Source organism: Schistocerca cancellata, chromosome 6 (assembly GCF_023864275.1).
Source record: "Schistocerca cancellata isolate TAMUIC-IGC-003103 chromosome 6, iqSchCanc2.1, whole genome shotgun sequence".
NCBI classification, from domain to species: domain Eukaryota; kingdom Metazoa; phylum Arthropoda; class Insecta; order Orthoptera; family Acrididae; genus Schistocerca; species Schistocerca cancellata.
The window spans coordinates 525828610-525840655 of NC_064631.1; positions in this window are offsets into that span (position 1 = coordinate 525828610).

Sequence of the window (12046 nt, forward strand, 5' to 3'; positions counted from 1 at the left end):
TCCTGTCGATCTCATTTTTGAGATGTTTGTATTCCTTTTTGCCTGCTTCATTTACTTCATTTTTATATTTTCTCCTTTCATCAATTAAATTCAATAATTCTTCTGTTACCTAAGGATTTCTACTAGCCCTCGTCTCTTCACCTACTTGATCCTCTGCTGCCTTCAGTACTTCATCCCTCCGAGCTACCCATTCTTCTTCTACTGTATTTCTTTCCCCCATTCCTGTCAATTGTTCCCTTATGCTCTCCCTGAAACTCTGTACAACCTCTGGTTTAGTCAGTTTATCCAGGTCCCATCTCCTTAAATTCCCACCTTTTTGCAGTTTCTTCTGGCCCGCATCTCGTGGTCGTGCGGTAGCGTTCTCGCTTCCCACGCCCGGGTTCCCGGGTTCGATTCCCGGCGGGGTCAGGGATTTTCTCTGCCTCGTGATGGCTGGGTGTTGTGTGACGTCCTTAGGTTAGTTAGGTTTAAGTAGTTCTAAGTTCTAGGGGACTGATGACCATAGATGTTAAGTCCCATAGTGCTCAGAGCCTTTTGCAGTTTCTTCAGTTTTAATCTACAGGTCATAACTAATAGATTGTGGTCAGAGTCCACATCTGCCCCTGGAAATGTCTTACAATTTAAAACCTGGTTTCTAAATCTCTGTCTTACCATTATATAATCTATCTGATACCTTTTAGTATCTCCAGGGTTCTTCCATGTATACAACCTTCTATCATGATTCTTAAACCAAGTGTTAGCTATCATTAAGTTGTGCTCTGTGCAAAATTCTACCAGGCGGCTTCCTCTTTCATTTCTTAGCCCCAATCCATATTCACCTGCTACGTTTCCTTCTCTCCCTTTTCCTACACTTGAATTCCAGTCACCCATGACTATTAAATTTTCGTGTCCCTTCACTATCTGAATAATTTCTTTTATTTCATCATACATTTCTTCAATTTCTTCGTCATCTGCAGAGCTAGTTGGCATATAAACTTGTACTACTGTAGTAGGTGTGGGCTTCGTAGCTATCTTGGCCACAATAATGCGTTCACTATGCTGTTTGTAGTAGCTTACCCGCATTCCTATTTTCCTATTCATTATTAAACCTACTCCTGCATTACCCCTATTTGACTTTGTGTTTATAACCCTGTAGTCACCTGACCAGAAGTCTTGTTCCTCCTGCCACCGAACTCCACTAATTCCCACTATATCTAACTTTAACCTATCCATTTCCCTTTTTAAATTTTCTAACCTACCTGCCCGATTAAGGGATCTGACATTCCACGCTCCGATCCGTAGAACGCCAGTTTTCTTTCTCCTGACATCCCCTTGAGTAGTCCCCGCCCGGAGATCCGAATGGGGGACTATTTTACCTCTGGAATATTTTACCCAAGAGGACTCCATCATCATTTAATGATACAGCAAAGCTGCATGCCCTCGGGAAAAATTACGGCCGTAGTTTCCCTTTGCTTTCAGCCGTTCGCAGTACCAGCTGTGCAAATTACTTCGACAAGTAAGAGAAAATCACATTTCTGTTTCATAATACAATAGTAATCAAATTAGACTTTCGATTATATCACTTATACGCACATAAGAAATGACTTAACCAGTATATATTTGAGTAAAGTAAAAGACCTAGCATAATAGTGAACCCTATGTAACAGCGGTTTGTGCTCAGGTAGGAAAGTAAAAGTGCATCAAACAATTTTCTTACACAAGCGTCACACCACTAGACATCAAGATTCTTCTGAGTTAAGAAGCAAGTCAGTGTAAAATGCTGAAACATTACACATGTGGGAACTAGTGGGTAGACTCAGAAAGGCAGTGATCTGATATGTCCTCCACTGAGAACCTATTTAGTGTCATTTTTGAAAAAAAAACAGATTGTTACATTAGTTAGTAGAAGTACAATTGGTGCATGATAACGTAACACATTTTTCCAATAGGTGTAGACTAGAAGGACCAGTGAGCTGTGCACATTAACGACACCCCATAAATCTATTGTCGGTAGTTGTGATGCATCTGCTGACGGCTCATTTGTATCATCAGACCAGTATTGCACTTTACAGTGCCACAAATCTGTAGTTTCCTTCTAATGGCAGCACAGGTCATAGTATTGGTACAGTAACTAATATACTGCCCGGTCCATTTGTCCATTTGCACTGGTGGCAGCAGTATAGAATTAACATTGTGGTTGTTTATCTGTCTCAGAATAGTTCTGCGTCTGCCTTATTGATAATAATAGTCTTCCTGAAAGGCTAACGAAGCTAATATGAAACATAACTGAACATGCATTACAATGCATTACAATCTATAGTTGCATAAGCTGTATAATGCAAAAGAAAATGACTGCAACATGAGACGTGATATGTGTATGATATATGTGGCACCTAGCAGATACAACCAGTTTTCTTATAAAAACTTGGTAAATATTCAAAAGTTTAACATAGTAATGTTCCATTAGGTAGTAAAGTGAAACTGCGATGTAATCATAAAAGTAAAAAAAGAGGAAAAACGATCTTTCTGGCAATTGTAAAGTAAAATGTTCCAATTGCTACAGAACAAGTGACAAAAGAAAATAAGCATAGCAGTAAATCTGAAAATATTACACATAATATTTAATGCTAGGAAAGACTGAAAAAGAAATATTATTTAGGTGAACAAACGTAAGATATTTCCCTGATTCATCAAACTGCACACAGAACACAAACCATTACTACCTCAGTATAAGCAGATATTAGGACAGAGAGCAAAACAACTATAAACACATACGAGGAGAGGGAACGACGATGGTAGCACTAATGAAAGATGACGTTATTGAATGAATTCAGGGAACTACCTACAAGAATAATTCTGTTAGAATGTGATTAGTCACCAGTCAATCACAAGAAGAAATCTAGAAATATCGTCCTAAGCTAAAAAAGAAAATGTGAAGATATAAATATTTAAATGTTACTCCAAAATAAATTTAACTTACTCCTCAAATAATTTGATAAATGACCTGATATACTGCTTCACTTTGGGAATTCTTGTTTGTGTAAAATCAGATTCATTGTTTGGTTAAACTAGCAGTAAAGAATAGATTCAAGTGAAGTGGCCAACGTTTCCTCTCTGTGGATTAAACTTTCATGAATTCTCATTTCCTTCCTCACTTCTGATCACATTTCTTCTCGCTATTAACTTATTACTACCACATACCTTTTTATCCCTTGCTTCATATATCTCTAGTTTTATACACATTTCAACCATAACGAAACAACATCTTTACTTCTTTGCCACCATTCTCCTATGTCAGCACCCCACAGTACCACACATCATTCAACACCCTCTATGTATTTAATGTTACCTATTCCAACCTGCCAACATTACAAACACAGCTAGAAAGTATAAAGGCATGTTACACTATCACATCAGAAAGTGGAACTCCTCAATCGCACTAAATAGAATGTACAGTCACCTTATTCCTATCTGTTCTTTTTCCAGCTTTGGCACTTCACTTTGGGGATGGAATTCGTTGCTAAAATTTCTAAACACTTTAAATTCTCTAAAAATCAAGAAATACTTATAGTCAAAAGAATCAGTCTTCAGTGTTCTCGAATGTTCTCTACCGCACCACAGTGGTTGTCCATTATCTTGTCTACAAATGTAATTTTGTTCCCAAGAATGATCACGTAAACGCCATAAGTTTCCATTTTCATCTAAATTATCTGAGTGAGAATGACCAAGAGCAGTAGCATCGCCACATCGAGTAAGCTTCTTTCGATTTGTGAAATCTGATCGCGTATCGTATATACTTCCCATTTCCGTTGTTAGCTGATTTTGTTTTGACCATTTGCAAATCGCCAACATCAATAAAATTCTCCAACAGCCGTGTAACTAAGATATTATTTTATTTTGACGACAACCAGTTTCGGCATTCCACTATAATATCTTCAGGCCCCCTGCATAATAAAAAGGTATACATTCAGTGTATTGTAAATCAGGGTGTACAAAGCAAGCTTACAGAAAATGACGGGTAATCATAAAAGCGCTTAAAGCTACAAAAAGAAAGTAATGGCGCAAACCCAATCTCTGTGTTAATCCAGTACAATACACTAAAGTGTGTGTACGTATTTATTAGTCACAGAATTATTAAACACCACGTATTTATGAGAGAAGATGTAAAAACACTAAAATGATGAAAACTAGAAAGTATACAATCTGGAGCTCTGCTGTGACAAAACTTGTCTTTTTTTTAAAATATAAAATCCTGTATAATTATTATAGATGAGTAAATCTCTAGTTTCTATGAGAACTTATCTTCATTTAAAGTAAAATATCACACAGTAATCTATGACACACAATAATATGCTTATTTACAGCCTAGGTACTATCGCAGTTGGTGACAGAATTAGTTATCACAGCATCGAAAAAACTTGACGCAAAATCCAACAGCAGACGACATATTAATAGAAAAGCAGCATTCAAAGAGCACGCTGACAATATTCACAAATATCCTATGAGCCTCGGTTACACAGCAATCGAAATAAAAAGATATGATTTGGTGTCTTTTACATCACTTAACAGGTCGGCATTATCACAGTGAACCAAACCAGCAAGGATCTCAAATCCTATCTAATTTATGGGAGTCATTCAAGTTCTCAGCCGACAGAGTCTTATTATTTCCCTGCGAGTGCAAGAATATACCATAACGACCTGTCTATTGATGACGAACCCATGTAGATAATAAGACATAACAAGTTGTGCCACGGTAGGTAACTAGGGTATAGAAAAAGGTAAAAGGTAAGTGAGCGTGCGAAAACAGCCATTTCATCAAAGTTGAAGCCCACTAAATAAGTAACGTATCCGCGTGCCAAAGGGACACAGATTGTGCTAGACAAGGAGTTTATTAACCGGAACACTCGTGGAGTGAACAAAACTACTCGAAGCATGATCAGTAACGGAGTAGCCCAAATCAATGACAGAAAGTGTTTGTGCCAGTCCAATTATGTACAGAGTCTCAAGCCGATGAAGTCCAATAGTGGTGGCCCATAGACTCAAAAATTTAATAACTAACGTCAGGGCAACATCAAACTTCATGAACACCAAATGCGTGTCTGGTAAGAACATAATAGTGATCTCCTAAGCTGTATGGAGAAGTAAGAACAACGCTGAAACGCTGATAAACTAGCCGAATCCTAATCATACACATAAGACGCAGTCAAGAAGTATCGCATTCCCACAAGGTAACTGGGGGAATGTGTCAGTTCGGGCATGGCTAAAAGGTGGTGGCTGACAAAGGATAACATTAAATTATACCAAGAGGAAGCAGTAAAATACTTATCTGCCCTGATTAGAAAAGTTGCGTAAAAGAAAAAAAAAACAAACGAGAATATGCTCAATAATGAAAACGTGCTGCCTACCAACAGAACAGACTGTTACAAAACGAGGTACAAGGAGTTTCAGAAACAACCAACACCTACGAGCTCACATGAAGGTGACTTATTATATGCCTCAGCCCAACAAGTCAGTGCGTTTCAGTAATGGTTGTGAGTTAACAAGCTACAGGAATTGTGAAACAAACCCTGTCGTCCAGCACCACGTGCCACAATGGGCGCATATTCACCACGAGATGGAGAGACTCACAGGCGTCTATTGCCTATTGAGGCCAAAGCGCTGTAGGGTGCGAGTGAAACAGACGAGAACCTACGTCACAGGGAGACCCAGTAGAAGGCTTTTGTGGCTGAGGAGACGTAGCAGTGTTAAATATGGTGGACCTAAGATTGGCCATAAAAGGAAACATGTATGAAAACTATTTAATTCTGTCGGAATTTAGGGAATTAAGCCACAGTTATTTTATTCTACCATCCTCCATAAATTTTCATGGTGATCCCAGTAAAACTTCAATATTGATCATATCTATTAACAGTTTAGGATTTACTGTTAAAGTGAAATTAACAAGTTTTTTAACAAAGACCTGAATTCTAAAATCTGAACAGTTTGGTCGATCTTAACGATCGTGATTTCATATAGAAGCGCATTATTAAAATGGCAAACATTGTAAATATCAACTTTGTAACTTCAATTTACAAAAGATACAGTAAATTTAAATTATCAGTATTTACAGTTAAGAATCAGATCATCATTGCCTCCACACAAAACACGTTGAACGATGACAGCATCAAACCTTATTGAACCGTTGGGTAACAGAATATTTGTTGTCACGTTTAGTGCATAATAGTTACTTTTGTTCTTTATTTATTTATCAGAAAGCACATTGGTGCAAGATTGGTTTTATGTGTACGAATTTAACGTGTAATGGATATTATTGTTACTTTATGTAGAATTAGAGAGTGGTCAAAGTCTGATTATTTAAATATGTTAAAACGTCAAATGTGTAGATTAAGCTGTAGCCAATCAGATGGAAGGCTTCAGGAAAGGGAACTGCCCTAGTCAGTTGACCGACGATATTCAACGCGTGGTAAATGCGGCCGGGGACGGGGAGAGACAGTGCTGGTCTAGACACCAAGGAGTACAGCTCGGCATTAGACACCATAGGCTGCAGTTCGGATTGAGACGCGAAAGCGGATAGTCGGTTTTAGGTAACTAGGAAGTGAAACGACTTAGAAAATTTCGCGTTGTGTGGTGTCGCGGGACTTAGTCTCTGAGCGGTGAGCAGCCGCGCACCTGGTGTGAACTCTTAACTTTTCGCGTAGTTAACGAGCTGGAGTATTGGACTCGTAATTTGTGAAGAGATTATGAATGATCGAACTGTGTCAAATGGATATGCGGTCGAGTGTAACAGTAACTCTAAATAAGACCACTTTCGCTATTAGTTTGCTTTCTGAATAAACATTATTCCAACCAAATCGCAACTTTGTGGCCTACATCATTTATGGGTCGATAATTTAGTTCCCGATATTATTATTACTGTTATTATACAGGGTTATTACAAATGATTGAAGCGATTTCACAGCTCTACAATAACTTTGTTATTTGAGATATTTTCACAATGCTTTGCACACACATACAAAAACTCAAAGAGTTTTTTTTAGGCATTCACAAATGTTCGATATGTGCTCCTTTAGTGATTCGGCAGACATCAAGCCGATAATCAAGTTCCTCCCACACTTGGCGCAGCATGTCCCCATCAATGAGTTCGAAAGCATCGTTGATGCGAGCTCGCAGTTCTGGCACGATTCTTGGTAGAGGAGGTTTAAACACTGAATCTTTCACATAACCCCACAGAAAGAAATCGCATGGGGTTAAGTCGGGAGAGCGTGGAGGCCATGACATGAATTGCTGATCATGATCTCCACCACGACCGATCCATCGGTTTTCCAATCTCCTGTTTAAGAAATGCCGAACATCATGATGGAAGTGCGGTGGAGCACCATCCTGTTGAAAGATGAAGTTGGCGCTGTCGGTCTCCAGTTGTGGCATGAGCCAATTTTCTGCGGGCTACGCGTTAAAGTTGCCCGTACGCGTTCAACCGTTTCTTCGCTCACTGCAGTCCGACCCGTTGATTTCCCCTTACAGAGGCATCCAGAAGCTTTAAACTGCGCATGGAGTTAGCAGTTGGTGGATCTTTGTTGAACTTCGTCCTGAAGTGTCGTTGCACTTTATGACTGACTGATGTGAGTGCATTTCAAGCACAACATACGCTTTCTCGGCTCCTGTCGCCATTTTGTCTCACTGCGCTCTCGAGCGCTCTGGCGGCAGAAACCTGAAGTGCGGCTTCAGCCGAACAAAACTTTATGAGTTTTTCTACGTATCTGTAGTGTGTCGTGACCATATGTCAATGAATGGAGCTACAGTGAATTTATGAAATCGCTTCAATCATTTGTTATAGCCCTGTATGTTATGTTAACTTTGTATTGTGTGTACTTGCCATCAGCCAGACAATTTAACCAAGGGGTCACAAGTGTCTAATTTAGAGCGTGTAATGCGACGAGTTTCAGCCAAGACATTTCAACGAAGAGGAACTACATGTGAGTCCGAACATGTTTGGGATGTTAGCTCGCATGGTGAAGAAGTACATTCGTACTAAGAATCTAAGATAACAAAACTGTAGGTGAGGAAAAATGTACATTGTCGGAAATATAATGGTCAATCATATAAATGCTTAAATTAATATAGAGGTACATGAATATAGGTGAGCAAAAGTAACACCTATAACCCAAAGAACAACAAAGTAACAATATGAAATTTACGAAAATACGTCCCAGAAATGACATATGTCTAGATACTGACGTGCCAAATTCATCATGAATTTAGCTCACATTCTTGTGAGCTAAATTGAAATGGTGATACAGTTACGACAGAGAAAGGCCCAGGGGAATGCGTAATATAGTGAGTCGCTAACAAACTACATATCTCGCTCACAGAACTTGCTATACCACAATGAACCTCCTATAGGCGCTAGTATCGGCAAATATGCCTCTTCAGAGAAATGATGGAAGGCTACACGGTAACAGCAAGCTAGGTATTCACAACCAAAACCATAAAACTACTGCGTGCTATTACAGGTCAAATCTATCTTTTGTATGGCAAGCACTTCTACAAAACAGAGCGTCCATAAGTGGAACGACCACCTAAAACAGATAGTGGGAAAAGCAGGCATCAGTTTCAGATTTATCGAAGAATCTTAAGGAAATGTAACTCCTCCACAAAAGAAGTGATTTATAAGGCGCTTGTTCGCCCGATTCTTAAGTATCGTTCATCTATCTGGGATCCCTATCAGGTAGGACTGATACTGGAGATACAGAAGCTCCAACGAAGAGCGGCGCGTTTCTTCACGGCATCGTTCAGCTGGTGAGAGAGCGTTATGGAGATGCTAAACAAACTCCACTGGCAGACATTACAAGAGAAACGTTGTGCATCACGGAGAGATTTACTGTCGAAATTTCGGGACAGCACTTTTCAGGAGGAGTCGGGCAACATGTTACTTCCCCCCACATACATCTCGCATATTGACCACGAGGAGAAAATCGTGAAATTAGAGCCAATACGGAAGCTTACCGACAATCATTCTTCGTACGCACTATTCGCGAGTGGAACAGGGTTGGAGGAATCAGATAGTGGTCCCGTAAGTACCCACCGCCTCACACTATTAGGTGGCTTGCAGAGTATAATGTAGACGAAAACAGTCCCGCTGGATTAATCATAGGAACACCCACTACCAAAGACTATCATGTCAAGGACAAACTGGACTGTACTTAAAAGGACGTCATATGATGACCGATAAACGCAAAATGCAATGAAATAACCTATTCGACCTCAAGTCAAGACTACTTCAATACAGTAAACCCAATATTTCTAACTAAACCCAAATGTATGGGTCCAATTATGAAATAAAGAAACACAAAAGTGTTGCTGTATTACTGAAATCGAAGAGTAAAAATTAAAATCTTCAGACTACGGAAACACTTACTATTGATACCGAAAAACCTGAAGGAGGATGAACAAGGACTAACATTAACTCCTCATCTGTAACCCAATCCCATTTAACAGGAATTAAAAAAACAGTATTAACACGTACTACATCTAGATGTAGACATCATTATGAAGAAAGGTGCACAACCGTAATGTAACTACTACGCCACACATCTTATAATAAAATCGGTAGGGAACTGAGTCGGTAAAAATACAGTAACCAATCTACAAAAGGCTATTTCAAGAGACATTTCATGAAGGAAACATATCTGTGTGAGCATATATAAAATAATAAAGTAAGTATGATACCTCAACCGAACCATGATACTACAGTGAGGTAACATTGGTGCAAAGCTAATAAAGTAACCCCTCTATCCAATTTGTCATGTCAATAACTACCATAGGGCATAAATTACTCACCATATGCATGTCTCAAAATAAACGATAATGCCATACAGTCCCACTTATCGTTTCAATGCTTGATATTGCCCTGTTGCCAAAACGTGAAACGCAGGTATTGTCAGAGTTCTTGTCTGTGTTGGTTCACAAATTTGGCACTTTTGTAGTCAGTTTATCCGCTTTCTCAGAAACAGAAACTAGTTGTCCTTTCACTGTTTCTGCTTTTAATATCATTGCTTGGATTTGTTTACCTATTTTGCGAATTGCAGCATCGAGTTTCTCATTTGTCCTTTTACTTTAGAGATCACAGGACGCGGCACTACACAGTTTGTCTTTTTTAACAAATCTCTCTCTCCTGTAGTCGACTGTTGCAAGGTTTGAAATCATTTCATGTAACTTTTTACCTTTTTTTCAAATGCGTTTTATTCTGTTGAAACTGTCCTGTCTCAGTATTACGAAGCCCGGTCTCAATACTTTTTATTATTGGCTGAAAGCCATCACTAATCTGTTTTCTAATTTGAAGTGACGGATTTTGCATCTGCGATGTTACCTTCTCCCGTGTCTCTTCCTGCGACTTTTCCAGTTTCTTGTCCATCTTAAGCAACAATTCTACATCACTAATGTTACCATATTCGACACTAATGCCAACAAAAGGCGACATGGGTACAGATCTCACAAAAGAAGTAGACGCAAATTTGGAACCTACAATTGCCGTCTTAATTTGTTGCGAAAATACACTTGATAATGAATTAGTTTGATCCTGTATATCTGTAATGTTTTTAGAATTTTCAATCAAGTTACAAATTTGCAATAAATATGCAGAAAAGTTAATTTCACCCACTGTTTAATTCGCATTTCGAACTTCTCTCATTTCTCTCATACAAACTTACATTTCTAGCCATGCTGTTTCGCAAAAAAAAAAAAAAAGAGCTGAATTACAGTACAAAGATTTCCATTACCCACAATAATGAAAACTTCTATCATTGAACGTCGACGAAGAGATAATTTGTTCCAAATAATGAATAACTAATAAAAATCCTGTGTATATCAAATGCAAGCTTGTAGTATCTGCACTACAATGACAATTACTTTTGAGGAAATCACGTAAGTAATAGAAAACAAAATTATCTCGAAGTAGCACAAATCAAGAAAATAACGATTATACGTAAATAAAAATCTACAAACTACATTGTGCTTAAGAAACCGCTACGTACATAAGGATATGAATGTATCTCATGGAATTTTGTACTACGTGCAGTAAACGAACAATTAAAAGTCTAGTACATAGGGCGCGCACTATCTCTGATGCACAGAGTCTACCCCAGGAATTGGAACATCTGAGAACTGTATTTTGAAAAAAATGGGTACTCAGAGTGGCAGATTCAACGTGCACTCCGCCCAACCACTACAGCACAACCTGTGCAGATGGATGAAATCTCGAGGGAGGAGGTAGGCACTGCGTTTATTCCATATACAGGCGCACTCTCGGGGAAAATTGCCCGCATTTTGAAGAAACACCGGGTAGGAACTGTGTTTTGTCCTCCGAATAAAACTCGTGCACTGGTGGGGAGCGCCAAAGATGACCTCGGTTTGAGGAATGCCGGCGTGTACCAGATTCCGTGTCAATGAGGCAAGTCGTATATTGGTCAGACGATGCGTACCGTCGAGGATCGATGCCGTGAACACCAGAGGCACACTCGACTGATGTATCCGAGCAAGTCGGCGGTCGCTGAACATTGTTTGTCGGAAAATCACGCTATGGAGTATGAACGCACGAGGGTTCTGGTACAGACGTCGAGATACTGGGACAGCGTTGTTAGAGAGGCCATCGAAATTCGCACCAATGACGACCTCATAAACCGTGACTGTGGCTATAATCTTAGCAAGGCTTGGGAACCTGCGATTGGGTTAATCAAGAGTAAATCGAGCAAACGTATAGTTGACCACGGCGGACAGAGCCATCACACCGACGTCACCTCAGACGCCGTCTCAATCTGTTCCACCGCGCGACGGTGGCGCGGGACGCGGACGGTGGAGTGAGCGCGCCGCTGGCGGAGGGTATTTAAATCAGCCGCCGCCGCGACCGAACCCAGTTCCTCTTGAGCATCCATAGCGTACGGATCTCCGTGCCGGCACGTTAACAGGAGCTCAGTCCATCAGTTCACCTGATGATGGCGACATGTATGATCGCCGAAATATTGTGCCCGTTGGACACTGTAGGCCGGCAGTACACCCGTGGATATTTTGATAA